This window comes from Diabrotica undecimpunctata, chromosome 7 (assembly GCF_040954645.1).
Source record: "Diabrotica undecimpunctata isolate CICGRU chromosome 7, icDiaUnde3, whole genome shotgun sequence".
Taxonomy (NCBI): Eukaryota; Metazoa; Arthropoda; class Insecta; order Coleoptera; family Chrysomelidae; genus Diabrotica; species Diabrotica undecimpunctata.
This window is the reverse complement of record NC_092809.1, coordinates 125,840,522-125,865,941: the sequence shown is the minus strand read 5'-3', so window position 1 is coordinate 125,865,941 and position 25,420 is coordinate 125,840,522. Positions and strand designations below refer to the sequence as shown.

Here is a 25,420-nt window from a genome sequence, read left to right as displayed (position 1 = left end):
ACTAAACACTGCGAAATACGCTAAGCTGATGGAGACTTCGCAAAGGCGAATGCTCCTCAGGATATCTAGCGCATATAGGACAGTTTCAAATGAGGCTCTATATGTGATTGGAGCGGTGATACCGATCGTTTTGTAGTGCAAAGAGCGAGCGACGGTGTATGCGAGGAGGGATGGATGTAAATATACATGAGAATGAGAGAGAAAGAACGATAGTAGAGTGGTAGAGAGAATGGGCGAATGATAGCGGAAAGGCAAGGTGGACGAAGGAGCTTATTCCCGATCTGAGGCCGTGGTGGGAATGTAAGTTCAGGAAACTAGACTACTTCCTGACGCAGTTTCTGACCGGATATGGTAGTTTTGGCACCTTCACATATAGAATAGGCAAATCTGCCTCGGCAGACTGTACTGTTTGTGGGGTACCGAATGTTCCCGCTCACATTTTTATCTGCCAGAGATGGGCAAATGAGAGGGGAGATTTCGAGAGGCGAATGGGTTTCGGGCTGGATGAAAGAAACATTGTAAACATAATGTTCAGAGGAGAGAAAGAATGGAGAGAAGTACACAAAAGAAGACAGGGAAAAGAAGAATTGAGCCAGGGATCTGAAATTTATGGTTAATATTATTTATTAGTTTATAGCCTAACGTCTGAAGCTTTTTCTGATTTACGGTAATAGGTATGGTTATTTATAAATTTTTAGTTTTTTATTTTAGTTGTTCATTGAGTGGCAAGACCACCTCTCTGGAACGGTGGTTAAGGTTTTAACCGGAACACGGTTAATCCGGCACTACTCTGGGGTCGTCTGGTCTAGTATCCTACTCGGTCGAAAGATGCCAGGGTGTCTTGTTCCGTGACGTAGATGTCCAAAAAAGATTTCCCCCAACGTTGTCTGTCAAAATTCAATGGATAATGGATTTGAGCATATTGGCATAAATGCATCGACTTATTAACAAGTGAAATTATTTCAACCGATATCGACGCTCTACATCTACAAAAAAAAACAATTTCTGTTAGTATTATCTTCTGCAAAACAACATTAATTCAAGAGTGGAATTACCAGTGGAAGGAACACTATTTTTTCAATCCAAATAGGTACACATTAAGGCAATCACAAATTTCCACTTAAAGGAAAACTATCGCAACCTATCAAATATGCAACTGGCATTAGAAAAGGAGATTCGCTGAGCCCATTAATATTTAATCTGATAATGGATGAAATCATAAAGAAAGTTAAAAAAAGAAGAGGATATAGAATGGGAGAAAAGGAAATAAGGATAATAAGCTACGCCGACGACGCCATAATAACAGCCGAAAATGAAGATGACCTACAAAGATTAATTAAAGAATTCGAAGATACGGCGCTCATATACAACATGGAGATCTCAACAGAGAAAACTAAAACGATAGTGATATCAGCGGAACCGAGACGATGTAAACTAGTCGTAAATAACAAAATAATAGAACAAGTGATGGAAACTGAATACTTGGAAATAAAACTGTCAAGCTACGGAAAAGTGGAAGAAGAAGTACAAAAACAAGTGAACATGGCAAACAGAGCAGCAGGATGTCTCAACAACACAATCTGGAGAAACAAATACCTCACAACGGAAACGAAAACCAGGATATATAAATCAACAATAAGACCGATAATGACGTACACAGCGGAAACAAGAGCAGATACGGCGAAAACACAAAGACTACTGGAAACAACAGAAATGAAAGTCTTACGAAAAATAACAAACCAAACTCTAAGAGACAGAGTAAGAAGTGAGGAAATACGAGCGAGATGTGATATAGAGGAAATAAACGCGTGGACCAAAAGAAGAAAAGTGGAATGGAATCAACACATCGAAAGAATGACAGAAAATAGAATAGTACGAATAGCAAGAGACAAATCGCCAAATGGAAGAAGATCATTGGGACGACCTAGGAAAAGATGGTCACACAACGTCAATTGAGGCTAAAAACCGAAGTAAAACAGGCATTAGGCCTATTTATAAAGTAGGAAGAAGAAGAAGAAAAATTCCCACAATTATTTCGTACAATTCTTGTAGAGCTTCAACGAAGCACACAACTTCCATTAATAGAGTGCCATTTGGGCATGCATGTTATCCAAAATATTTGTTGAAAATTAAGTTTTTAGATAATAATAAACGTACGTAATGTAAAAAGGAATGTGACTTAGATCATATATTTTATGGTTGCAGTAAAAATATAACATACCTACTTATTACTCATCTAGATTGATAAATGACTTATTCAAATGTAAAGTAGCAGCACCTTTGAATATAATACAATTATTATTCTTTAATTTTATAGAGGTATACAACTGTTTGATCATATTTTTAAAAGAATGCAAATTATTTATAAAATATATGTCTTTTTAAACCAATGCCTTGATTCGTCCCTAGGTGACAAAAGAGTCTCCCTGTTCTCCTTATGTCGATGTAATCATAATCTTTGTGGTAGGACATTTAGATTAATTATTGTAGTGATGGTTATTGTTACTATGCCGATGATGCAGTATAGTATACTAATATCAGAAGAAGAGCTACAAGAACGAATAAAAAAATTAAAAAACGGAAAAGCACCTGGTCCTTAGAAGATGAACAATGAACTGCTAAAATATGGAGGAACAACACTACGCAAATGGCTCCTAAAATTATTCGTTGATATAATAAATACCGGAGTAGTACCAGCGGAATGGAAGGAAAGTCTCCTGCTACCAATACCGATACGAAAAGGGAGAATCGAGAAATCCTGAAAATTATAGAGGCATTAGTCTGATGAATAGTACATTAAAATTGTTAACGGCAGTCATAAAAGATACAATCGAGGAAAAAGCAAACATGGCAGATGAACAACAAGGCTTCCGGGAGAACCGCAGCACAATAGACGCAATTTTTATTATCAGACAAATAATAGAGAAGTCTATTGAATATGGAAAACCAGCATACATGTGCTTTGTAGATTTAAAAAGTGCTTTTGACAGGGTGAAGCGAAATGACATCTTAAATTTATTACAAGCTGAACAAATAGACCATCAGATAATAAGGACGATTAATGAAATTAACAAGAACAACAAGACCAGAGTCATAATGCCAACAGGGAAAACATAATGCATAGAACTAAAAGGAGGAATCCGCCAAGGGGACTCGCTCAGCCCATTGTTATTCAATATGGTGATGAATCAAATAATTCACGAAGTAAGAAAACGACACGGATACCACATGGGAGCGCATAATATCAGGATACTATGCTATGCCAATAATGCAGTACTAATTGCTGATAACGAAGATAACCTACAAAGGCAGCTCCACACCTTCAATATCACAGCAAACAAACTTAATATGAGAATATCAGTAGAAAAAACTAAATGTATAGTGATCAGTAAAGAGCCACGTAGATGCAAACTACAAATAGACGGCAAAATTGTAGAACAAGTAATGAAATTCAATTACCTAGGAGTAGAGATCACTAGTGACAGGGATATAAGAACAGAGACCACAAGGCAAACATCAAAAGCGGTAAGAGTAAGTGGTTGCCTCCGAGAAACCATATGGAGAAACAAATATCTGACCACGGAAAGCAAAATGAAAGTATACAAGACAACAGTAAGACCAATCCTAACATATGCAGCGGAGACAAGGACCGATACAAAAAATACGCAACAACAAATCAACAATATCGAAATGAAAGTATTAAGATCAATAGCGGGCATATCATTAAGAGACAGACGACAAACCAACAGAAGTATACGCGAACAATGCAAAATTCAAAATATTAACACGTGGATAAAAACAAGAAAAAAAAAACTGGAACGAACATGTAAACCGAATGGGACCCGATAGATTAGCGAACATCTGTAAAAACAACAAGCCGTATAGTAGAAGACCCGTTGGAAGGCCGCCAAAAAGGTGGAAAGATAATGTACAGTCAACAACGACTGAAACAGAATAAGAGGCAGAAAAACAGGAGTAAAAGTCGCGCGAAGAAGAAGAAGAAGAAGATGGTTATTGTGTTATTATAACTACTTATATGGACGAGCACTTCATGAACTCATAGAAACTGAATATCAAGAACCAGAAAAGGAGCGATCTAGTTTTCAGAGCTAGAAGGAATTTATAGATAACTCTTTCGATCTTAACAACTAATAGAAAATAAATCGAGTTGATCGAAAAACAAATCAGAAAACCCTTGTCTTATTTGTAGATCTTCGTGGACAAAATGATACTGTGCTTCTTAACTAAACAAATAAAGAATTTTTAATAATATCCACTCTTTTTAAGATATATGTTTCAAACTCTCTGAGGCAGTCGAATGGATGTAAACCCTGAAGATATTAATTTGTTTATATACACTATAGTTTAACTGTTATCATAACTAATGACAAAAAAAAACTTACAACTCATGGCTACAAAAGTAAAGAAAGAGTACAAACGATGGATACACAAAAGAGGAAATAAGTACTCATAGGAACCGAATAATCCAATATTCCCATGGAAAATAGTGAACTACTTTTGTCCATGCAGCAAATATACTTATTAGACATGAAGTTTGATTCACCTGGAAGAGAAGAGGATCGGAAGAGGGATAGTACAAGCACAAAAAAATATTAAGTGCCTTAATCGCATATTTTAGAGTGATAAAAGAGGTATACAAAGGAAATACAATATGTATGATTGCCGTTTGCTTAAAAATAACAGTTTGGTTCGCAATTTCGAATATCATTGAGAGTAATATCTGAAATAAAATTGAAAATGCCACTGCGACAAAATAGATGAAAATTAATGAGCGTATCTCTAATAACAGTTTTAGAAAAGAGAACAATTAATATATAGTATGCTTATGTAAAAAGAGTGGACCACCCAATCGAAGGATATTCATTCCTTGGGCTCTTGTCAGGGTGTGGTGACACTCTAAGTATTAGTAGCTTGCTCTCTATTGGTTGCGATCTCGTGCCATATGGACGGCTTTATGTAGATATTTTCCCACCAGATTCTTTATTTGGTCTGCTCATCGTGTTGGAGATCTTTCTGGCCATGGTCTCCGTTCTTCTATCTATGTGACCAAAGTAAATTAGGTATGCTTGGATTATTGTTTTTAATAACATGTCTTTTATATGAAGTTCTTTCAGAATTGACTTCTAAATGTGCCTATCTTCTAGAGATGTTGGCGACCACAATAATCTATCTTATTCTATTCACAGCAGCTCGAAATAGATCAGTTGACGTTAGACCAGTCCACTTCCTAAGATTGGCCAGATAGGATATACGTCTACGTCCAGGGCTTCCCTTACCCTCAATCTTGCCTTGTAGAATCAACAGTAGAAGTCGGTATTTGTTATTACGCATATGTGGCCAAAGTAAGCCAACTTTCTGTTCTTTACGGTGTTCTATGTCTTTTCTTAGCCTTTGGAGAATAAATATGTTATTTGTGTGGTGTATACAGGGTGAGTCATAACTATTGGGACATAGACTAAGGACAGGTTATTTGGACCAAAATATGGCTATTGGGCCAAATATGCCTTAATAAAATGTTGCCGAGAAAAAAGATACAGGGCGTTAAAGTTAATTTTTGTTTTTCGTTTTTTTGCTAATAGTTTCCCTGTATATTTATAAATTGCTATCAAAATTGGCACAGAGGCATAATCTTAGACAAGAAATAGTATTTTATTTACAATTTTACGTTTTGTCATAGAGGGCGCCACGTGGATCATTCCTAATGATCAAATTGAGTCTAAACTTTTCTGATGAAACTTTTTAGTAATTTTTATTAGAAAATATGACGTAAACATCATTTTTACGTAAAATTGGTACTCTTGTTTAAACATGATAATTTCAACCGTTTTCGATAAAAACGCAGTCGAACTGCTTAGAGTCTTAAAAAAGGATTTCAAATATTATTTCATTTATGAAAAGTATGCTTTGGACTGTCAGATAATTGTTGTTGGTAAATGTCATTTGTTCAGAGTAAATTATTTTTGATGTGACAGTGTAGTGTAATGTTTTATTTTTTAAAAGTAATCATTACTTTTTTTGATTGAAATGCCTCGTCACAATCATTTTACTAATGAAGAAATGCGAGATATGATTTGCGTATACGCACAAGAAAATTTTTGCGGTCGCTCGGCAGCCAGAAGGTATGCAATGTTATACGCAAACAGAAGGCAACCAAATCACAAAACTTTTGCAAGATTATATCGTAGTTTAGGTAAAACTGGGTCATTTCACACTAAAAATCGGGGTGGTCGACCGAAACAAATCACACCTAATCAAGAAGATGAACTTTTGGTTCGAGTTTGGTTCATCTGTCACTGGATGTAAGAAGAAAAATGTGGTTTATGCAGGATAGAGCGCCACCTCATTTTTCATTAGCTGTTAGAAATCATCTTAATGACGTATTTCCTCAACGATGGATTGGCAGAAGCAGTGATTTTCAATGGCCACCAAGAAGTCCTGAGTACAACCCGCTAGATTTTTTATTTTTCGGGACATATGAAGTCCTTAGTTTATGCCAATGAAATTAATACACGAGATGAACTTTGGAGATACATTTAAAATGCAGCTAATCTTATAAGGGGACAGAATAATATTTTTTTAACGTCCGAAAATCCTTTATAAAAAGAATTAGAAAAGGCATAGAAATCGGAGGAGACCATGTAGAACATTTAGTTTGAGTTTTTGTGAGTTAATTTAAGTTAAAGTGTGTTTAGTTTTGATTTATCGTCAAAACGGAAACCTTACGTTAGTTGCAACTTTGTTTATTAGTTTGGTATTTGATAGTGAAATTGTAAATAAAATACTATTTCTGGTCTAAGATTATGCCTCTATAGGGAAATTATTAGCAAAAAACGAAAAACAAAAAATTAACTTTAACTCCCTGTATCTGTTTTCTCAGCAACATTTTATTAAGGCATATTTGGCCCAATAGCCATATTTTTTTCCAAATAACCTGTCCTTAGTCTATGTCCCAATAGTTATGACTCACCCTGTATATGAGACCATGAACATACGTCGATAGCACCACATTTCAAATGCCTCTAATCGTTTTATGATATTTTCTGTACGGCTCCAGCTTTTTACTCCATAGAGGACACTAAAGACGTAACATCTAAGAATTCTTATGCGTATATTGATACTTAAAGATAGTAGTATCCTTAATATTGCAGCCCAAATAGCATATTTTTTCCACTTTTTTTAACGGTGTATCGACTATTGTAATTTGGGCGTTTATATTGGTGTTCTTACTAATGATCATTATTTTTGTCTTCTTGCAATTTAGTTTTAGGCCGTATTTGTTATATGTTTTTACAACGTTTCTACAGCAATCCCATCTTCTGATTCGTCCAAAGACTCTCTAAAGATGTTTTCAGAGTATATTTTAAATAATGCCGATGACAATATGCAACCCTGTCTAACTCATTTTTCGACTGTGAAGATCTCAGACAGTTCATTTTCTAATCGCACTGTTGCTTTTTGTTGAAGATATAAGTTTGAGATCAGTCTTATATCCTTACCATCGAGTTCTGATTTGTTCAGGATATTGATTAGTTTTCCATGTGGGACTTTATTAAATGCCTTCTCGAAATCAATAAAACATGCACACACATCGCAGTTGACATCCCTGGTTCTCTATATTAGAACTTGCAAACTAAAAAGTGCTTCCCTCGTTCCGAGTCCTGCTCTAAATCCAAATTGAACTTCACTCAGGTGTTCTAATTTGATGTATAAGCGCGAGTGAATGATAATAAAGAGTACTTTAAGTACATGGCTCATGAAACTAATTAATCTATGTTCTTCACATTCTCTAGCGTTGGCTTTTTTAGGAAGTGGAATGAATATTGATAGTAGCCAGTCTTTTAGTAAGTAACCAGTCTCGTAGATGTAGTTAAATAGCTTCGTAAAAGCTGTGATTTGGTGTGCCTCTAATAGCTTTAAAATTTCACCATGCACCTCATCAGGTCCTGGTGATTTCCCATCTTAAATTCGCTTAATGGCCATAGTTACTTTGTTTGTTATTTCTGACCAGAATTGACAGGTTAGTTTTTATGTTCTATTCAGGACACGCGTAGAATTCTTTTATAGATCCACATTTTGATCTTACGTATCTACGATCTTAGGTATCTTAGAGAAGATTAATTGGATGACTGAATAGTATGAAAATTAAACGATCGGCTACCATTCAAAGAAAGAAAATACAAAAAAATATACCTAAATTATAATAATGTAATTATAGAAGATGCACACACAGATACTTGTCCAGGAACAAAAAATTTAAAAAAGAATACTGCAAAAATTAAATAAAAAGCAGTAAAAAAGCCTCACATACCCTTTAGTATGCACCGAGAACAACAAGATAATACACAAGAGACAAAAAGATTAGCTATTATAGATAAATGAAACACGCGGAATAAGAAAACGTCGCCTTCTTCTTTTTTTATTTAGGTACATTCACAGCTTTTCTTCCAAGTATCTTCGTATTCTGTTAGAACTTATACTTCTTCTTTCGACTGGTTACTTGTCTCTGGTAATTTTAGCTATTTTTTCTTGATTCTATCAACCTGTCTGTTGCATTTTTCTTCCATATCGTCTATATCTTGTATATTTTCTTCTAAAATGATTCTAAATAACTCTAAAATTGTTGACGGTAGTAAGTCTACAAAATTTTGAATTGTTTGTTGTACCCTACACGATACTTGCAGCATTTTATCCTAGACTTGCCAGACCCTGAAAGACAGTGTAATTGTAGGGATACTTTTGTATCTACATGTCACATAGGATTCATATGTGGCTATAGAAAAAATCAGTACATTTAACAGTCTTGTGTCTGGTTATCTTAATGTAGTTCAAAATTCTTGTAACGTTTACCATTACCGTTTTGATTATTGAAGGAGGTAGGCCCATTTCGTGTACACATCTTCCATTACTGCATATCTCGTATTTTGTGACTTGTTTCAAGTTTTTTTTTTTTTTTACAAATACTTTTGAAGTAAGTATTTTTATGTGTATACAAAAGTGTCACTGTTTGGCTCGTTGTAAGTCAAGCAATCTATCAGTCTATTGTTAACCGCACCTGTTTTAAGGGGTGTGTTTTGTTTGTTAAGAGAATAATTAGGTATCGTCAACCCCATTTTTAAATAACCAAAAATTATACACGAAATCTAGCTAGCATGAATAATTTTTTATTTACGAAAATATTCATCATTTTCGGTTAGTGCTTTAAATTTTATGCATGTATTATTAATTATTGTGAAATATTTCTTTTATAACGACTCTATACCCGGATATTTCCAAGACAAAAAAAACTCAGATCATAAGAAACCAAATAAAATTTATCACAATTAATACAAGGATCATAAATGGTATTCTAAACACAAAAACATAGCATGGCTGTAATATTAGCTTATATTCTAATCCAGCAGCAATATTAAAACTAAAGCAAGGGAAAAAACTGAAACTAAAATGAAAATGCCCTGGAACACTTCAAAAGAAAAACAGACGAAGTAATATCCAAGACTCGTTGTTCACAGTGCAGAAAAAATAACATAAATAAATGAACATGCCTCTAAGGAGAAACCAGTATCCAGAACATATGGATAAAGGTTAAAGATGATTATAAAAGAAGAATAAACCGAAATAGGAAAGCAAGAGTATGAAAAGAAGAATCATTGAATGACAAACACACTTATGAAACTTATTGAACAGAGACACCAAATTAAAAAACAGGAAGCCGCAGGAATGTGTATGACTTAGTACGAAGAACTACAAACAGATAAAACAGAAAAAAGAGAAATGAATAAAAATAAAAATGTGAGAAAATTAGGATTAAAAATATCTTTCGTCTATAGAAATCCCAAAAACATCTTCCAACGATCTTTATGTAGAAGTGTTAAAAGCAGAAAAATTATAAATTCCTTTAAATAACAATGTTAACATATAAAATTTATAGCATACTAACCTGGCGTTAACGACTAATTGATTAAGCCGCTTGTACTGTGTTGATGGTCCCTGGAAAATAAAATGAACATAAGAAAACTATCAGGTATATATTGCGTACTCAATAAAAATAAAATAACATTAAAGGGGATAGTCACGGGTGGTTGGCTGTATACCAGAGTTAAAAAAATGCCTTCTTCTTAATGTACAGTCTTCTTTCGAAGGTTGGTGATCATCATGATAATTTGAAATCTGTTCACTGCTACTCTAAAAAACTGGTTGGACGTGCAATTAAATTACTCTCTGAGATTGCGCAGCCTGGACATTCATCACCATCCAACGCTAATATTTCTTAAAATCTTACCCTGCTTCTTAGCTTCTTCTTCTTAACATGCCATACACCAAAGTGCGTAGGCGACTATCTCATTACTAGAATTCTGTTCTTGGCGGCGTGACACAGCTCGCCTGTATTGTGTATTCCTGTCCATTCTTTAATATTTCTTAACCAGGATAATTGTTTGCGGCCGGCTCCTCTCCTACCTTCGATCTTCCCTTGTTGCTTCTTAGCTAGTTGGTCAAAAATACGATTGCCTTTATTCCCATTGTGTCATTTAACCCATCTCAGGATGATGTTATTATCATTATCAGGAATATTACATTGCTATCCCTGATATGACACGTCTATTTAAGGTTAGTAGCGCTTGTCTGCTGTCCATGCAGTTTATTATGGTTTTCCCGGCTATACCTTTTCGGGTTATCTGTTTTGCGGCATTGGAGCTATCAGCCAGTTCTATCTAAAAGGCACTGGCATGTTTGTCCATCCCCCACTTTATTGTAGGTTCAATGATCTAGATTATATCCTGCATCCTGAGCCTTCTACCATTCTGGATCCATCGGTGTATATGCAATACGCATCTGCTACGTTTCACTCCTTATGCTGTCTTGTTTCGATTTTGAAGAAATTGTCGAAAACAAACTTAAATTTAATGGAGTCGCAGCCTGCCTGTTGCAGTGGTAGCGCAATCAGACCTACCCACATTAATTTTCCCATTCCTACATCAAAGTTTGCACCCGCTTAGCGCAATCGCATCATTGTCACTAGCGCCACCTCTTTGATATATGAGTCTAGATGGGTGATGCCAATGAGCAAATCTATTAAAGCAATTATTGTTGTTTTCATGGAACCTGATATATTTAGGTAAGCTATCCGCTGAATATGGTTTACAAACGTTGTATTTAGAAATCCTTTATAAAAGGTATATAATTAAAAATACCCTTTCGGGCTACATCACAGAACGTTTTTGGACTAAAAAGTCCATCAACAGTCTACTATTACCAGTTAAACATAAGTCAAGTCACTAAATATCTGATATTTACGAAATATCTAATATTTACAAAGGGTTTGTGAAGGGTTACAAAATTTGTTGTCTGTTACATTATTCTTAAAAATATGTTGTGATTTTAAAGTTAAGTACTGATGAACAGTTGCGATCTAGAACCCATTCAGAAAAGGTTTGAGGATCAGCAACAACCCCTATTGGGATTCTTACGTTGCCATGCAGGACATCTGTTAAATATTTAAACATCACAACATATTTTTAACAATAATGTAACAGACAACAAATTTTGTAACTTTTTAAGATACTTTTTACCCAGATATTAACAACCGGTTAACCTACAAAATGGACAATTACCAACCGGTTGAACAGGCTGGCTTCCGCAAAGGATATAGTACATCAGACCATCTGCTGACAATGAGAACATTGATAGAGAAGGCAAATGAATACCAACTACCTGTATTTCTTGCCTTCGTCGACTATGAGAAGGCGTTTGATAGTATCGAGATGTGGGCCATAGAACAAGCTATTATAGAATAGATTCGAGATATAGGCAACTAATACATAATATATATGAAAATGCAAATATGATAGTACAACTAGACGAAAATACAAATCCTATCCCCATTAAGAGAGGAGTGAGACAAGGAGACGTAATATCGCCAAAACTTTTCAACCTAGCCCTATAAGACGTCTTCAAAACTACAAATTGGTCAACCTATGGTATTAACGTTAATGGCAACAAGTTAAACCACCTCAGATTCGCTGACGACATAGTGATTATAGCGAGCACATTCCAGGAACTGCAAATTATGATGGGGGAACTAGCAGCCAGCTCCCAATACGTCGGCCTAAAAATGAATGAATATGAAAAAAACAAAAATAATGACAAACACAGATGACCCCAGACGTATAACTATAAATGGCAGTAAGATAGAACAAATCCAGGAATATATCTACCTAGGCCAAATCCTGAGACTTGACAAAGAGAACCAAAGTGCGAAAATTACTAGAAGAGCAAGACTAGCATGGGCAGGATTTGGAAAACTTAGTTGCATACTTAAGAACCGCAAAATACCCCAATACTTGAGGAGCAAAGCGTTCAACCAATGCATCCTTCCTATCATGACATATGGATGTCAAATCTGGACCCTAACCAAGGCAAACATGAATAAACTAGACACAACAGAAAGAACAATGGAAAGAGCAATGTTAGGTATACGATTGTCAGATAAAAAGAGGAACGACTGGGTAAGATCCAAAACAAAAGTCGCGGACATAGCAACAAAAATTGCCAAAATTAAATGGAGCTTCGCGGGCCAAACTGCTAGACAAAAAGACCAACGTTGGAATACTACAATACAACATTGGAGACCTTACGAAAATAAACGACTAAGAGGAAGACCACAGATGAGATGGGTTGATGATATTAAAAGAATAGCCGGAAGAAATTGGAAATATGTTGCTCAATATAGAGACCGATGGAAGGAGTTGGGAGAGGCCTATGTCCAAACATGGACGACAGAAGGCTAAGAAGAAGAAGAAGACCCAGATATTCAGTGGCTTGACTCATGTATATTTGTTTAAAATAAAACAAAACAGTAGAATTGTTAAATGACCATGTTAAATCTTGAAAAAAATTCAATTAATGCGACCCGATGTCGATATTAATGGATTTAACTAAAAGGGAACATATCAGCTCTTACTCAAAACGTACCCACTTGTAGATTTGACAACAGTCAATAGTCAACAGCCAACCTTTTCTTTTAACAAATATACCAATATACCAACAATACTTTGGAATTTTATACTTTATTAAAAAAATAGCATTGCTTTACTATGAAAGTCAAATATTACAGCGGGTTAAATTAAATAAGGCGCGTTATATAAAAAACAGGTAATCTACAAATGATAAATCTGCGAACATAATTTGTGAAGGGGATCCTAAAATGCGGAAATTAAGGTACTTTATAAAACTGAAGTAAGTTGGGAGACCAAACATAATTTTTTTACAGTCCTTATTCTGTTACAGGTATGCCTTCTCTATCTTCCATGATTCTAGCACATTCTGACAGCGAAACACCAATGGTTGCGCCAGTGTCGTTAGTGTCCACATACACATACTACCTGTGACAACCAGCTAGACAAAGATCCCAGTATACCCAGTATAAAGTCAGAAAAACAATACAGCAAGCCAAAAATAATAAAGCATCTGGACCAGATCAAAGCCCTACTTAAACTTTTGGACGAGGAAAACATCACGTAGTTAATCACTTTCTTTAAAAGAATTTACAACCAAGGAAAAATATGAGATGGTCAGTTTATAAATTACCAAAGAAAAGTAGGCCCACCATATGCAGTGACATTGAACTAATCAGTTTGATGAGCTACATACTAAAGATACTTTTACGAATTATCGGAAAATCAAGTGTTCATTTTGTGCAAAAGTAGTAATAATAAGCAATTTTGATTTAGAAATGGTCTAGGAACTAGACACTATTTTGTATGCGTTCTCTTACAAAATGTTGTGAGTTCAGAAAGAACGTTTATGTTTGTTTCTTGGAGTTCGAGAAAGTCCTGGACCGAGTACAAAACGATTTACTTGTCGATTGCCTGTGGGTATCAGAACGTGACCACTACGATATAAGACTCCTAAAATACTTATATTACAATCAAGTAGCCTCTATCCAAATTGGAGATCGTTGTACTGGAAAACTACCATGAAACGTAGAGTACGACAGGGTTGTGCTTTGTCACCCAACCTTTATAATATATACTCTAGAAATCTTTAGGGGGCTTTGGATGGCAGATAAGAAGAAGTAAGACTAGGCGGAGAAGTAATCAACAGTATCAGACACACTCACGATACAGCCGTTCTTGTAAAAAATTTATAAGATCTCCAGACATTAGTAAATCTAGTTAGTGAAGTAAGTTATCGGTAAGGTCTTAAAATTAACATTTCAAAGACAAAGTGGGTGGCAGTTAGAAAGATTAACATAGATCAAGGTCTGCTTTCTCCTAATGGAGAAGAGATAGAACGTGTAAACCAATCTAAATACCTTAACAAATGTAAAGTTATGTAAATTATGACTCTGATGAAGAGATAATAACCAGGATCAGAATATCACGTAGGGCTTTTATGACCTAGAAACCGGTTTTATGTAACAGAAATCTGTGGAAGCATATTCGCAAGAAGATCCTGAAATGTTATGTGTGGTCTATTCTATCATATGGTCTACGTTACTTATAATACAAGAAAAAGTGAAGAGAAAGACATAGTAAAAAATTTTACCAATTTGTGAGTCTTACTTTGTCTGCTTAAACATTTTATTCATTTTGAAAAACCACAGACATGTAATATTGGCATAATTACTGTAATTTATATCATCTATCTTTGTTTATCTTTATTAGACAACACCCTAATATGGGTTTATTATTTCAGCATTTATTTAACTTTGTATCGAGACCTGAACATGCTTTGCATATTGTAGAAAGCGAAACCGGTCGTCTGGATAGTTAAATTAAATTGATTGTGAGTAAGTCTAATTTATGATTTCTTTTGCCTTTTGAAATGGACTCACACAAGCAACACATTCATGATTAGAAAGAGATCGATTGGCCGAAAGAAGCCTTCATAGCTACGGAATATTAGACAGTGGTATGGTATCACAGTGGAAGAATTATTTCCCGCAACAACCGATAGAGAAAGGTTTCCGAAAATTGTAAACATTCTCTCCAAATTTAATTTACAAGGCCCTACTACTATACTACGTTCATTCCCAAAATAAGCTGGAGGTCACACTGATCGGTGGAAGTTTCGTGTCGTCACAACTTGTCATTGGTTAAAAATTAATTTCTAACCAATAACAAGCTGCGACAACACGACACACACACCGATCAGTGTGACTCTGAACTTATTTTGGAAATAAACGTAGTATAGGTACCTACCAAAGAGGAATAGTCCACTAGAACAATTAGGTTCATACAGATACCATAGATATAATGACGGAATTTATCGAAATGATGGTAACGAAATTCATAGAAATGGTAATAAATTAATGTTTCCCGTCTTTCAGATGACCGAGGTAGCGATCCGATAACAAACGGATGGATAATAAGAACAAGACATTCCTCCTAAAAGGAAGATAGTACAGGAAGAAAATCAACAAGCAGAAGACCAAAATCACTCCAACACACATAAAGACACATGATCCAATAGATTAGGACAATCCAATAGATTAAGACAGTTAAGGGAAAGGCCTCCGGGCACAAGGAAAATATAAGACAGAATATCTCTGAAATGCCCGTAGTTTGCCAATATATCCTAAATAAATGGGTCTCTATACTTGTATTTGTGCATGTTTTACCTTTCTCTTTGTAAGTGGTATTACTAGTACTTGTATTATTGGAAAATAAATTCATTGAAAAAATATATTTCTTTTGAATAATATTACTTAACTGACGTTTTCTCTTTTGTTGTGAACTTAATTATTAAACATATATTGATTGATTTCAATTTGATATGAAATTATAATTGAATAGTCATAAAATGAAATGCAATTCCATGTTAAGTAAACCATCGTTTTAACAATATTTAATCAACGTTGCAACATTTTTACGAGAATCGACATAATAACAAAGATAATGTTTTGTTAAGTAAGACTAGTTATTATATAGATCTAAAATTGTATTGTTTAATAAAGCACCTGCACCTAAGTTATAATTCGATTACAAAAATAATAGCAACACGACTAGCTTTTAAAATTGGACTTATTAAATTAAATTAAACTAAAGAATAATGAGTTTCGAAAGGGAATTAGGCACTTCTCAGATTTAAATACCAACCAATCGAGGAAAATTCTAATATATTGTGAAATTTCAATATATACTCGAATTCGGCTGATCTGTACAGTTTTACAAGTATAGGTATGTTACATAGTTACAAAAAAGTGATTTTTACAAATCACTTTTACAATCAATTTTAAAAATATATTGATGAAGAAACTAAGTGCGGAAGAAATCCATATGACGGTAACTGTTCTACCTTTTTCTTGACATATGTAAAGTTCTGGATTGATCATTTGTTCAATTGGGTGTTTAGCATATACTCATTGAATTGAAGTAATCGAACTCAGAGAATCAGAAAGAATCACCGCTTTAATCATATTGATATCATTAATAAATTTAGTTGCTCGATAAAGAGCGAATAATTCGGCTGTATATGCAACAATGGGGAGGTAGCTGAAATAGATGTTTACTTGAATTGATCACAAAAACTGCACCAACTCCATTGCTATATTTTGAAGCATCGGTAAATATTATAGAAACATTTTCATAAGATTTGAATATATTTCACAAAATAGTTTTTATTACTAAGGAATATATTTTCGACTTATTGTACTGGCTCAAATATAAACTACATTGTGGAACATTGATTGACCAAGGGGTATGAGGATCGACGATGTCTGGATCGAACATATCGGGAAAACCAAAGTTTAAGTAATTTCTTCGAATATGTTCTAATTCTTTCATAATATGGTTTTCTTAGTTTATCATTAGAATTAAAAAGTTCCAGCTGTCTAGCGGCCTAATCCTAGTAGTTTCCTACAGAGGGAACGGTTGAAAAGAATACCGCTAGGGTGCTAGTCCCTACCAGTCGTAATAGGTGGCCAATGGGATGTGCGGCTAAGTAGCTTCTACGGAGCGAAAGACGAACCGAATACTGCTAGGATGCTGATCCCTACCGATCGTAAAAGTCCAGCAATGGTCTTACGTACCGTACGTACATATGTAACTTGGCCGTCATTTGAGGTGTCGGTAGTCGGTATGGGGGCTACTAGACGCGAGACGAGTCCATAAGTCGTACTGGTCAACGGGTTGCGTTCTTAGTGTCCGAGACGAGCTCATGTGGGACCACTCTACTCTTGTTCCACAAAACCTATGCAGGTGGTTTTGCAGATCTTATACGATTAGTCTCAATCTGAACGTTCACCTGCGAAACTATCCTGTAGTTGGAGATGAGTAGTAGAAAAGTAGGCTCCTTGGCAGCAACCAGTCAAACGTGCTTGGTGGTCCGACCAGCGTGCAACTGTTCGCCCTCACAGGGATCACGAGCAGAGGGGAGTATGACAAGACAGGTGCTGCGGGGAGGGAGGAGCCCCACGCTATGGCTATCGTGCCACCCTCACTGGAAACGGGCTTGCAGGGGCATTGGCTCTGCCAGAATAGGATCTTCCTCTCGGAAGTTGCCTTATGCGACCGGGGGTCCCGATCTTTACCACCGGGGAGGGAATCTTTGTTATCCATTTGTGTTAACACGGAGTTCTTGATGGGTGTGGGATCCAGGTTTAATTGGGTTTCCTGAGCTTCGAACCCCGCCTGCTGCACAAATGTGTCCTGTCATGGCAAGACGCATGCGGCGGGTCTGAGCCTAGACCAGAAGATCGTGTATTGTTTAAGATGATATAACCGGCAAGGAGGTGGAACGGTGGTTTTGCTAACAAGCTGAAAGTACTGGAGTTGACCGCTCTGCCTCGTAAAATAGAACAGTCTTTGTGGACTGCAGAGAGCTCCCCAGGCCCCCTTGGTGCGTTTGTAACTATGATTATCTTTATTTATTACAACGTTCGCTATATTTATCTGTAAATGTGTTACTGTAAATAGGTTTTTCTGGATTACAGTATACTAAAAATGAATTTGTTAGTCAGTTGCGTTAACCTGGTGTAAAGATGGTATAGCTAACCAAGTTCAGCGGATATGCTTTTAACAGCTGTACTTCCAAATGCTAGTAGTACGATTCTTAGACCATTAGTATGAATTGTATTTAGAGATTCTAAAATCAACGTGTGAAAGAGAAATAAGCGATACATCGATAATTCAGTTTAGATCTGATTAAAGATTTGTATTCTAATAATATTGTATCTAGGTGAAACCCCAATTCCTGTTTAATAATGTTTTTAAAATGTTTATTCTCTTATGGCAAGTTAATGTAAAGTAAGGGAAACCAACCCTTACTCTCATTAATAAGCGTAAGAATAGCTTAATAGATTTAATTGACATATTTACCTACATAGGAACACGAAAGTATCTCAAGGTTGTAAACGTGTTCCTTGGCTAAAATATTATTATTAAATCTACTTACTCTACATACAGTAGTGAATTTTCGAACAAGAATTTAAAGCTCTTGCCGGAAAAATCCTATTGGCTAAAAAAATTGCTGATGAACAATAAACAGTTTACCCGGATACTCCACTCATATAACGTTTTTAGAATGAAGTGTTTCCTGGAAGTATTGAAGGCATTTTTTAAGTCAAGAATATCGCTGTATATTTTCTATTACTTATGTAATGTAAACATAGCAAGGAAATAAAGAAGGAAAAATTAAGAGATAATTAGCCTAGTAAAGAGTAATAATATATATATATATATATATATATATATATATATATATATATATATATATATATATTTAGGGATTCTACAGTATTCACTGCCTTCCCTCGCTCAACCGTTTCCATCTCTCTCTCTGTTGTTCCATTCTCCATCGTTTAGTCCTCTCTTACTCATGGCGTCGTCTACTTCGTTCCTCCAGGATTTTCGGGGTCGTCCTCTTTTCCTCCTTCCTATGGGGCTCCATTCGGTTATTCTTTTTATCCATCTGCTGTCGCTAGCTCTTCTTACATGTCCATACCACTTTAGTCTTTTTTGTTCTATATATGTTAGTATGTCTGTTTCTATTGATGTTCTTTGCTTTATTTCGTCATTACTTCTCCTATCCATTCTTGTTACTCTGCAGCATTTTCGCAGGCATTCCATCTCTGTTGCTATTATCTTACTGCTGTTTTTCTTGTTTATGATCCAATTTTCGGCCCCATATGTCATAATACTTCGCACTAATGTTTTATAAATCTGCGTTTTTGTCTTCATATTTAGGTGTCTATCCCACCATACTGAGTTAAGTTGTCGGATTGCTGTTCTTGTTTGTCCTAATCTTTGTGTAATTTCTTCCTCTGTTGTTGCCTTTTTCGTGATTATAAACCCCAGGTATTTGAATTTATCCGTTCCTTTGATTGTTACGTTGTCATCAATCTGTAGATCTTCTATGTCTTCTTCACTTGTAGATAGGTACTCTGTTTTCGCGAGGTTAATATCTAGGCCAGCCTTGGTATATTCTTCTTGTAGTTTCTTCATCATGTAGCTGAGATCGTCTTGGTCTTGTGCAATCACTACTTGATCGTCTGCAAAACTTAACGTATATAGGTATTCGTTCCGTACCGGTACTCCCATGCCTTCGCATTTTCTTTTCCATGTAGTCAAGGCTTTCTCTAAGTATATTTTGAATAGGGTTGGAGATGTGGAACAACCCTGCAGGAGTCCTTTTGTTGTGGTGAAGTCTCCTATGATTCTTGTTCCCATTTTAATGGACACTTTATTTTCTTTATACAGAGCTTTTGTAGCTTCTATGAGTTCCGTCTGTATTTCTAATTTGTACATTGCCTCCCATAGTTCTGACCTCGGTACAGAGTCATACGCCTTTCTCAGATCCACAAATGCCAAGTGTATATCTCTATTTTTTGCTTTTTTCTTTTCCAACAGTTGTTCCAGTGTGTTCCAGAGTAATAATTATTTAAGTAATTATTATATATTCCAAATTAATAAAGAATAAATTCGACACAGTTTAACGTATACATTTTAAATTAAAAACAAAACAATTGACCCAGTTTAACACAAGCCTGAATGTTTGAAAAATTACGACACTTAGACCTTGTTGGAAATTAATACAAGGTACGAATTGTAAAACAAGCGATAAGAATTGAGCTGACTAAGAAGTTTTACATAGCGTGAGCCAGTTTAACACATAGAATAGATGGCATAATCAGCGAAATCGTAAAAACAAATCTCCACTTCGGACGTGACAAAAAGAATCTAAGGTACGAGTTGGCGATACATAAAAAACGGAATGAAGTGGGTCGGTCAGACAGACCAGTAATAGCGCGGCGCCTGAGAGGGTCCCACGCGAGGGCGGACTAGTGGGAAGTTGGCACTCTAGACGCTCCACGCCATATTGTGGAGATCGGACGATACGCAGCGAGTGGACGCGCTATTTAACTCGACGGGATAGTGTGACGTATAAGTGTCGGCAACTGGAGATTCGAAGGTTCGCAATCTCAAATCCCTGTAGGACTGGAGGCGTATTCACTAGCTAGAGCCTAGATACGCGAAGGTAACTAAGATCTATATACTAACCCAAGGTATATCTAATGACACGGAATTGTCCGACCTTTAATTCCTTGCTTGTCTATTCTCGTCTCCCTTCGCGCCTGATCGAACATTTTTGGTCATAACTGATATTTTGTAGTGTACAGTCTAGTTAATACATTGTAAACTCGAAATTTGTTTTTGTTATTCCTAGCCGTTACAGGTCGAGACTAGAAGAGATACACATTTCGCTTATGCAGTGCTCCGGCTTCTAACGTAAGCCCATAGCCTCTCACTCTTTGCAGGACCTGAGACCGAGAAGTCCTTAATTCCCTTCTTTCCGAAAATTTCCTTACCCTCTTGTAAATCCGCGAGGGCGGAACCAGTCAGTCCAGACTAGTGGAACCAGTAAGCCTTGCCCCACTCGCAGGGATAAGTATCCCCTGAGAATTGTAGAGGCATTGATAAGGAGATTGAAACAGACGTCTTCTACAATGGTGACAGTCTTTATCAGAGTGGAGACAATTCATTAGAGGGGTTTATTCGATTCATTTACAGCTTCAATCCTAAATTATCACACCTAACCCCCCCAATTTATTAGACTTAGTTGAAAATGATTCCAATATATCGCTTTCGAGTTCAAGAATATTATCAGCCGTTGATCGTTTCTCTCTAAATCCATTGTGCTCAATAATCAGTAACCTATTTACCAATGTCCACATTAATCTGCTATTAACGATTTTTTCGATAAGTTTGCAACAACTAATTGAGATTGGTCTGCATGATTCCACACTATATCGTGTTTTTGTCTTTTAAAAGAGGTAGGACATAGGAATTAGTCCATATCGAAAAAAAAACGCTGTTGTTGCATCCAGATGAAATTAAATGTATTAAGTAAATATTTGGCTTATTCAGAAAGATGTTTTAGAAATATGGTTGGGATATCATCGGATCCAGTACAAGAACCTTTAAAGTTTTTAAAGTGCTGTATTAAGTTCTTGAAATGTAAGGCGACTATCCATTACTGCATTAGGATTTTCATTAATAAGAAGAATATAGGTTTCAGATGATGAGTGTGAGAGTCTGCATAGCTGCTTTCCACACTTTAAATTCGGCTTTGGTCACAGATGTACTTTTTTCGGACAGCATAGCTGAATACATACAAAAAGCCTCTTCAATTTTACAACCGGCCGCAAAATTTGACGATAACACACTAGATAGCGCCGAAACTACTTTACAGTGTATGAATGTTAACTTAACGTATGAATGTTAGAACGAGTCAACTGCCTTCGGACGATACATGGCATAAGCAATATACCACCATTTTCTTCGAACAACACTTTTGCCTCTTCATAGAGACGGAGGTACTCTTCGTCAACTTTATGTCTCAAAAGTTGCAAAGCATTAATAATATCATCCACGTCGCTGAATGTTGTTATGAAATCTGTGTTAATTGCCTGCAGTTTCTTTGATAGCGACAATGTATAGCTCATTTTTGAAAAATCATTAGGCACATAAGAAAATTCTAAGATCGAAGTGTGTTAGCATTGAGACGACTTGTAGCGACGTGTCTTTATTGTGGGAGGATTAGAGTTCTTCGAGAGCATGCACAATCGATAAATAAATTTCTTTGAATCTTATAACGGATTTATACTTGTAAACCCACTGGTTTCTCACATCGCAAGCAGGCTTTTTTGATAATCAGCCGGTAACAAATCCCGAATTTTTTTCTCTCAGAACGGCAGTGCATTGAGCTGAATTTCTAAAGTAGGAACCAACATACTGCACGATCCCCACCCAATTTCGCAGATCTGCACACATAAAGAGCAAGAGGACGTCATACGATCATAGGACGAATATACACGTGCACGTATCCTGTCACATCAACAGTTTTACTCTCAAAAGAATATACTCTAAAAACATCTCCTTAACTTGTTGTTTAACATCTTTTAAATCAGTATATCGCAAGCCCAGCGAGAATCCCAAAAAAAATTTAGCATTCTTTACTTCACTGATGATCTTTTGTTGAATAATTAAACCACAAATGTCAATTATTTTATTTTGTATATGAGGGCTCGTATAAAGGGCATTCTTCTGAGAAGTGACCAAATACTCAGAAAGATCTTGATCCCCAGATTCGGCTACGTGCTGCAACAGTGCTCGAAAATTACAGTCATTCTGAATAGTTGTTCATACTCTGGTGTAATGTGGATCCCTCTCGGATTCAAATTTACCTCTTAAAGGAGTAGGTCCAAGCGGCGCCCTGGACTGAGATATTTTTTGAAGATTCCAGACCACCCTATATAAAGACGAAAAAAAAGGTAGAGTCAAAGTTTGTTTTAAAATTTGGGCCTTTAGATATTCATCCTCGATTTTGTCTTGATGCGCATAAAAACCAACATCCAATTTAGCAGAATCAAAAGATGACATAACATATGTAATAGTTAGTAATGAATGGGACATGCCGCACGCCTGTCCTTATTTTAATTTTACGAATGTTAATATCTTAACTTTTCGGGGGTTTGAACCCCCAAAACCCTCCCCCTGACTACGTCCGTGATCATCGTCATAATTTCTACATTCGTCATTTCAATTTGAAGAATATGAGTTGTGTCATAAAAACTGAGTATAAAGTGAGAGATAATGATAGTTTTAAAAATTATACTTTTACAATCAAGACATAAATCAAAAATTTATTTTTTATTTAATTGATATTCCCAAAACAATATTTAAAAAAATTCATATATCAGTTATATAGCCACAAATAATCAGTTTTCGAATAATACTAATTATTAATCAAATGTTTATAGCATAACAGTTTAAAATCAATATTATCAGTAAACACGTTGAATGAGACTTATTCAATAGCAATTGCTGTTGTTCTAAGAATATATCGCGAAGAAAAGTGTTTACCAACCGTTAATAAGGTCAAATAACTATTTATTTCAATTAGGTGTGTAACTATAAGTATCGTGTGAAATTATAATTCTGTTCGTGGAACAGAAAAGACAACAACTGTATAGATTTATAATAACACAACCGAGACATTTGTAATTAAAACCAATACGCTAGCGTAATATTTAATAGAAGTACAAGTTCTACTTATGTTAATTGTTCTTTTGTTATACATCGTTTCGTGTTATATTTTATCAAGGGGCATATGTTTTTTTTAAATCCTCCACATTTGTAAATCTTTTGATCTTAAAATTTATGGCTACGTGTCTGTTTGAACTTCATAGGTATATAATTATTGAACTGGAAAGAAATATAAAATCGCAATCACTGCGGTAGAGAAAAAAAAATGGTTAAGAAGAGGTATCAGAGACCCAAAACACATACTATTCTGTGTAGTGGTAAATATGAAGGAAAGAAAGAAAGAAGTGATTAGGAGTATCCTTTATAGTGGATAATAAAATGAAGCACCTTATAACAAATTTTCAAGCCATCACTGAAAGAATCTGCAAGCTTAGGATAAAAACAAATTACTTTAATATAATCATATTAAATATCCTCTTTCTCCATCTTTTCTCCTTCGTAAGGATACAGTTGCATCATGAAATTCGCTTGACTTTATGTCTAATCATCTCTCTCTGTGTGTGCTTTTTTGCTTCGAAGAATGAGTAACCAGTTATGTTCTTTATTTGGTCCGACCATCGTACTAGAGATCTTCCTTGGGATCTTTTGACCGCTAACTTGCCTTCAACTATCATTCATTCCATGCTGTTTTTTTTTCTATTTATATGTCCAAAAAATATATTATAGAGTATATTTAGATATAAATGTGGTTAGTCTAGTTTTTATCTAAGTTCTTCTAGTATGGAATTATTTGCGCGATGTACGGTCCATGATACGCGCAACATTCTACAGTAGACCCACAAAAATATGTTATTATACGCTTCGAATTGGTTTTTTTGATAGTCCATGTTTCTGAAGCGTAGGTGGCGATAGGAAATATTAATGCTTGAACGAAGTGTAATAATATGTTTTTTGTAATGTCACTGTTCATCCACTTTGCACCCTCCACTGTTAGTGATGACAGAGCCTAAGTAATTAAATTGTCTGATCACTGAAAACGTCATACTGGCAGAAGATTTCAATGCTAATCACACAACATGGAGCTGTGCCGACGTCACACGACCAGAACTTCTTCTGAGATACTGCGAGGACCGACAAAAGATGATATTCGCTCCAGATGAACCTACAATGAACGTTGTATATATTCGTCGCCAAAGAAGTTATTATGGAAGACGTAAGAAATCACTACGAATGCAGTTCCGACCACAAACCAGTGATGGGTATCATGACATCAAGAATCGACCTCCCAACGATCAAACCGGTAGAAAGATGGAAATGGAAAGATGCGAACTGGCCAAACTACAGACGACAGCTAAATCAAAGGGAAATGAAGAGATAATTCGGATCAACAGAAGAAGTGGAAAGAAAAATAGAAGAAATCACAAGAAGAATCTAGCAAACCATGGAAAACAACATACCAAAGGAAAGCAGAACAACAGAGGACTAATCATTCCGAACGAGCTAAAGGAAATAATAAAGGAGGGAAACAGGACCAGAAGAGCCTTCCAAAGACCGGAAGACTGGAATTCAAAATCTACGGAGACAAACTAAGGACAAGACTCAGAAGCATCACCGAGGAAAAATAGCATAACAAAATCAGGAAAGCAGAAGAAAACCATGAAACCGTATGAAATACGTTAAAATCCAAGAAAAGGACAAAACAGAAAATAAATACTAAAAACAAACTTAGAAATTGACAATGCCATAGAATACCTTAACCAATCCATACAAGAAGCTGCATGGGAATCAACGACAATCAAGGAAATAAACCGCTCTACTCATGAACTACCCAATAAAATTAAACAAAAAATTATTAAGAAATTAATATAAGGACGAAGATGGCAGCTGGCTAGAGCACCACAAGACAAGACCAA

General features: G+C 35.7%; 2 protein-coding genes across 3 annotated transcripts in view; both read right to left on the bottom strand.

Annotated features, from left to right (window-relative positions):
* Positions 1 to 25,420, bottom strand: part of BicC (protein bicaudal C) — a 635,428-nt gene that overhangs the window by 420,600 nt on the left and 189,408 nt on the right. The window lies entirely within an intron of this gene.
* LOC140445786 (uncharacterized) overlaps positions 1 to 25,420 on the bottom strand; it is a 321,172-nt gene that overhangs the window by 254,372 nt on the left and 41,380 nt on the right. For both annotated transcript variants that reach the window (XM_072538129.1, XM_072538132.1), the window contains exon 2: positions 9,959 to 10,008. The gene's annotated coding sequence lies outside the window, so the exon portion shown is untranslated. The remainder of the gene's footprint in view (positions 1 to 9,958; positions 10,009 to 25,420) is intronic.